At 48.4% G+C, this 6,000-nt stretch overlaps 1 long non-coding RNA gene across 1 annotated transcript in view; it reads left to right on the top strand.

The window, feature by feature from the left end:
• Nucleotides 1-675: 675 nt before the first annotated feature.
• Nucleotides 676-6,000, top strand: part of LOC119705554 — a 47,604-nt gene continuing 42,279 nt past the window's right edge. The window contains exons 1-2 of the long non-coding RNA XR_005258262.1: nucleotides 676-799; nucleotides 2,407-2,526. This is a non-coding gene — a long non-coding RNA (uncharacterized LOC119705554). The remainder of the gene's footprint in view (nucleotides 800-2,406; nucleotides 2,527-6,000) is intronic.

The raw sequence follows: 6,000 nt of genomic DNA, 5'->3' as shown, positions 1-6,000 counted from the left end.
CTCCTGTGTGGAGCACAGCTCCAGCCCAGCAGTGCAGTCAGGGCAATTCCTCCTCCCCACCCACAAACGTCCCTTTGCTGCCTGGAGCTCATTGACTGGAGATGTTCTGGTGCTGGGGCTCTGTCAAGGAGCTCCGTGTGTTCTTCTGGGGAGGGGTCTGTGCGGCCAGACAGAGAAAACAAGTGCTAATTAAAAAGAGAGCACTGAAGCTTGGGCCCATTGCTGTGCGCTTCAGCCTTGGCACAGAGCTGCTTTCTTGCCTCCCTCGGACTCACCCGCAGTGACATCTCCACGTGGTGGGTTGTGAGTGCTGGGCAAGGATGGGGTTAGGGGAGTTCTGATAACTCGTCCCCGCTCTCTGCAAAGGTCACCAGCTCAATCCAGTGAAACTAAAGAGGAAACAAATGCCCAAAGAGCAGAAATCCCCAAACATGTCACATCAAATCACAGAGAAGCTAATGGGACAGAGCCACGTGGCTACAGCATGTGCATTCTGCTCTATATCATTAATTTACTGATGTTAAATATTTCAGCAGGTAACTTCCAGGGCTTCCAGAACTGTCCTAGTGGCTGTGATCACAAATTATTCATCACTGGCACTTGAACAAGAAAAGCCTTTTTGAACAAGGGTATTTCTGAGTCTCATGCCTTTTTTTTTTTTTTTTGCCTTTCAGCTGACTCCCTCTGCCTTCCAGAAGGAGATGTCTCTCACCATCAAGCAGAGGCTGGCCAGCACTCAGGAGATGAATCTGCCCCAGGTTGTCCAGCTTCAAGACAAGAGCGAGACCTCTATTACAAGGTAGCCTTTCCCTGCCCTTTTCCTTGCTGTTTGATGTGACATTTGAAGATGGTGTGTGCTTGTGACAGCTCATTGAAATACCTCAGTGTCCAGGTCCTGCTGTCATTTCAAACTGATGGTGATGGTGGAGTTCCTTCTGCTGGGGGAAAGGCAAAGTATTTTTCCCCAGTGAGACATTGGAGTCCTGATTTGTGCTAAGTCAACACAAATAACTTCTGCTGAAGCTGGTGGGGTTTCCTGGAGTGTAACTGTCGTCCCTAATGAGAGAGGGCTGGGGGAGGACACAAGGGAATGAGATTGCCATTTTCCATTCTTCTGCTGAAATAGCCACCTCTTGCTTTGGTGTGGTCACTGTCAAATGCTGAGGGTTCAAGGGTTCCCTCCACAGTGGCAGCGTTGGCCTTTGAAGGCTGAGGGCCTCTGATGATTTCTCCCATTTAACAAAACTAATTGCATTAAAGCTTCAGAAACAGTGTGTGTGAACCTGATGGGGTGTTAGATTTTGCAGGCTGCCAGATGTGCAGGGAACTCACCCTGGGCAGAGGGGAGTGGATGTGCTTTATCTGGATCACTGTTTGCTGAGGGGTGTGTTTAAGGCTGCTTTTCTTAGAGGGCTGCTCAGCTTAAACACAGTCCTGGTGGGTAGATAGCTGAGATAGGCTGTTGAAATTGTCAGCAAGAGAGCTGTAACAAACTGGTTAAGGATTGCCCTGGATAGCACAGGGGGCTGGGAATGCCTCACACAGATGCACAAATAGCTGGCAGTGTGCTGCAGCTCCTCACTTCAGCCAGCTGTGACCCTGTGGAGATGCAGGAGACCTGCCTGTGTGTTCTGAGTGGGAACAGTGCAGCTGGAGAGGGGAGGCAAAAGCAGGGAGGGGTTTTGTCAAAGTAATGTCTCTGCTCAGTAAGCATTTGCTGTGGTATCACTCCAGACATGCCTCTGCAATGGTATTAAATACAACACCAATAATAGATTAAAAGAAAGCAGCCCTTTTAAGCTCATGGATAAAGGAGATACCAACTCCAGTCTTACTCAAGTTGCCCAGAACTGCTGAGAAAAGAGCTTATCCTCATCCAGCATTCACCTCATTTGTCTTTTTCCTTAAGTGCTGTGTTACTTTCTTTTTGCCCTTACCTCCTCTGGTATGGTTCTTTTCTTACTGGTGTCTAAGCATTACATAAAAAGAAGTATTTGGACTTGTGTGGGACTCTGTCTCAGAGTTAAGGTCATCCCAAAATTGTTTCCCATGGAGCCTGATGTAAGTTTTGGGGTTTCACTTGCTCCAGGAGGACTCAGGGCTCTGTCAGTCAGTGTCCTGCATCTCTGTGACACCATTAGCACATGGCTCTGCTAGAGGTAAGTGCTGCCTGGGATTTTGGAGCAGGAAATCTGGAGAAAACCTGCAAAAAGAGCAGCTTGGCTTGAGCCTGCTCAGTGTGGTCCAGCAGCTTTTGATCAGCCCAGGGCAGAGGTGGAAGAGCCACTGTTTTCCCAGTGTGGGCTGGGCAGATGTACTCACCCAGAGGCTGTGCTTCCCTGGGGATCAGTGCAGAATCTTCCTCCCAGCCCCTGAACCTCTCCCTTCTCTCTCTTGCCTCTCCAGCTCTCAGCAGTTGGCCTGGATCACAGCTCACCTCAGCCTTGCCCACCAGAGGTGGTGTTTCACAGCTACACCCCTGGTGAGGTGTGTGAAGTGCCACTGGCTCTGAGGAACAGGGACAAGGTAAGTGCTGGGACTTGGTTTAGTGCTGTGCTGGAAGAGGAGAGTGATGTAATGCCAGTGGGGTACAGCAGAGCAAGTTACCTGCTGCAGCACATCCCCAATAAAATGTCTCAGCATCTTTGTTCTGCAAGATGATGGAAATCTCTCCAGGGAATTCTCCCCTGGTTTTGGCCATATGTTGGTGGTATCCAACCCAAAGAACCTTTTCTAGCCCCTTTCTTTCCCTTGAAAGCCCTGGGTTGATGGGAATGTTGTGGGGTGTATAGTTCTTACTTGCCCTCATGTTTTACCTCGAGTGTGCACCATGTCCTGTGGTTCCTTGGTTAATCTTGGTTCCTGGCAGGAATCTCTTCCTCTCTAAGCTTATTTAGCTGCCTTTGTGCAACCTGCACTTAAAGCTCAGGTGTTGAGTCTTCTCTACACTTTATTCTGGAATTAGTTATAATTAGTGGTAGTGGCACTGCAGGAAATGTGTTTTGAAACAGCCCTGGAATTGGGCTGATTTAGCAGAAGCAGTGGGAGGCCTTTAGGTGCCATTTCAGGCTCCTGCTAAGCTTAATTCACCTCTGCTCAGGTTTTCCAAAGGCAAGGCAATGTTCTGCTTTCCCTTTGGAGAGCCACAGTACCTCCAGAGCAATGTGCTCTTGAAGGTCTCTACCTTCGCTTGAAAAAATTGCAATTGTTTTGCAATTTCCCAAGAAAGTTGAGAAGGGAAAAGTTGAAAAATGTCAGCAGTTGTGTTCCACTGTGAAGAGGAAAAGTGAGACCTTTCGAATTTCAGTCAGGGGAACATTTTCTCAAATGATGCTTGTGCCGAGAGCAAGCTGGTAGGAAGAGACAGGAGAGAGGAAAGGAGCAGAGTTCAATCTTTTCTCCCAAAGCACTTTCTTAGACACAAGGATTTCTCTTGATAAAATAACAGTAAAATGTAGTGGAAGTAGGGAAAGGCCAGAAAAAGAACAGTGTAATTAGAAGCGGTGTTGTGTAACAAAGAGTAAGATGTGTGCATGAGAGAAAGGCAGGATGGGAAGATGGAAGAGTGATAGGAGCAGGTGAATAAACCCCCTCCCCAAATCTACCTGTTGGGAGAAACAAACAAGTGGCTAAAAAGGCTGTTGGGGCATAAGACAGGTGGAGAAACAACAAGAGAAGTCCAGGTGTATCCTGGAATAACAGGTTTCAACAGGGACATGGCTGCAGAGGGGAGACCCTTTGGCAAGGAGGGATGCAGTTCTGGAGCCTCAGTTATTCCTGGAGAGTGCTACTTCATTCCTGGTCTGGCATTGAGCTTGGGAATATTGGAAAGGTGCAGCATGGATGTCCACGCCCGAGTGATTCCATTGATGGGGTCTGCACTGATTCTGGCACTTCTGCTGCTGGTTTCCTCTGCTGATTCAAATGTGCCTCAGTTTCCCTGTTCCTACTGAGCCATTTGGCTTCAGCTGCTCCAGTATCCATGCAGCACATGAAAATGTTTGTCTTGTCCAAGTAAAAGCCAACAGACAAACAGTGAATGCATTCTACTCACGCTTCCTCAAGTGGAAAAGGACATCTGCATTAACATTTCTGCCACTCTCAGTAAAAAATAATGAACTTGTACAGCTGCATCTTGGGATTTGTATGCCCTGAAAAGGGGCAAACAAATGTGTGAGCTGGTAATTTCAAAATAATTAATTTTGAAGCTAGTAAGGCCTCAGCCATTGGACAGCACTGGTGTTAAAAGTATAATCTGAGGAAAAGACTTGGCATATTTAAGTGCATAAAGACAGAGATGATAATCCCAGGAGTAGTTATTGTATTCTAATTATGTTGGCCTTTAGTAATGTCCTGGATAAAAGCAACATAGTGTTCTGTCTCCAAGGTTTCTCACCAGATTTCTCTGAGTCACACCGACTTAGACAGGAAGTAACTGAGGTGGTCTGCTCCATAAAAATCCAGCTAACAGCCAAGTGTTTTCCAAACAGAGGCTCTGTAATTATTCAAATATACAAGTTTTTCATCTGTTTGCTGTCAAATTGCTTTTCTGTCTTCTAGCTGCTCCTCACCACCCTCAGAGACAACCTGGGTGACTTTTGCTGAAGGTCTTAGCCATGCGTATGGTTCATCTTCCAGGGGTCTTGGTGACCAAAATGTTTGCCTTCAGTGTGAAATTAGCCCCTGGAACTCACTGCCTCAGGGTGTTGTTGTCCCCAAATGGAGTTTGGAGAGTTCAGGACTGCCTTGGCTATGGATTATCAGGCTTGGATGGGTGGTGCAGAACAAACCTCCATTTTTTCCCAAGCCTCATAGGAGTTTGTTGTTTATTAGTGAAGCTGCCTGTCAGTCAAAATCACTTGTTTTAGACTTTGTGAGATGTGATTTGGTACTCAGAGGTTGATGTCTATGTGCTAGAAAATGCCTTTTTGCTCTGTGTGTGTGTATTCCAGAGGGCAGAACCTGGCAGCAGGGTGCCTGCAGGGCCTCCTGGGTGCAGGAAGGAATGCCCAGCAGTCCAGCTTGCCTGTGCTGGCAGCTGCCTGGCCACAATCACCAGGCAACAAGAGCCCCTGGGGAGCTGAGATTGGCTTTTAGTAATGAAACCACACTGTGAGTCAGTGCTGGTCATGTTTCTCCAGGCAGAGGATGCCTTTGAAGCCCATAATTGATAGGCACAGCCTGGGATGTCATGTGGTTTTCCATCACTTTGGCAAGTTGACTGCTCTCATCTTCTGCTTCAACCTTTCCTGGTAATTTTTTGTGCTTCTCCCTTGCTTCTTTACAGCCCATTTAAAGTCTCCGTGCCCTCTCCTTATTGTAGGGGTTGTCTGTCTGCCTTGCTGTTTTCTTCTTTTTGCTCTTCATGTTTCTTTTACTCCCAGTAAGACCACAGTGTGTGGTCTCCTCTCGCTCATCTGCCACACGACTGTATCCCCACAGCTGGACTACCCCACTCAAACTTGGTGTGTTAGAAAGGAATTTCTGCCTTCCCCCAGGATAACAAATGCTGTTTTGCCTTCAGCAGCACATTCCCTCTCTGGAACACAGCTGCATGGCCACGTGCAGGCAGAAGCAAGCAGGTTCTTTAGACTTTTAGAATATGTGGATGACTTGCTTCAGGTGTTCTGTCTCCATCCCGCTGCAGGTGTCTGACCTGGTGACATCCTTCCCACCAGGCACTGCCCTACTGCCTCTGGCTGAGCTGCTTTGCCCAGGCAGATGGGATTCACTTCCCTGCCTCACCCTGGACTGACCCAAAGGTGGTGATGTGTCTTCACACCCTCTGTTCTCCAGCCTTGCAGCCGTGCTGCCCCTGAGGACACCTGCCTGCCCACGACCCAGCTGCGAGGCTAGGGGGAAGGAGGTGCTGTGCCCTGGCAGGGAGCCAGCCTGGCACAGGCACACTGAGCTCTAGGTGCCCTCAGTCAGCAGGAGGCTGGTGAGCTGCAGGTGGCTTGGACACCTGCCTCAAAGAGCTTGTAGGGCAGGTACAACCTG

The sequence above is a fragment of the Motacilla alba genome, chromosome 11 (genome assembly GCF_015832195.1).
Source record: "Motacilla alba alba isolate MOTALB_02 chromosome 11, Motacilla_alba_V1.0_pri, whole genome shotgun sequence".
NCBI classification, from domain to species: Eukaryota; Metazoa; Chordata; class Aves; order Passeriformes; family Motacillidae; genus Motacilla; species Motacilla alba.
The sequence above is the reverse complement of the archived record's forward strand: the minus strand, read 5'-3'. Positions and strand labels throughout refer to the sequence as shown.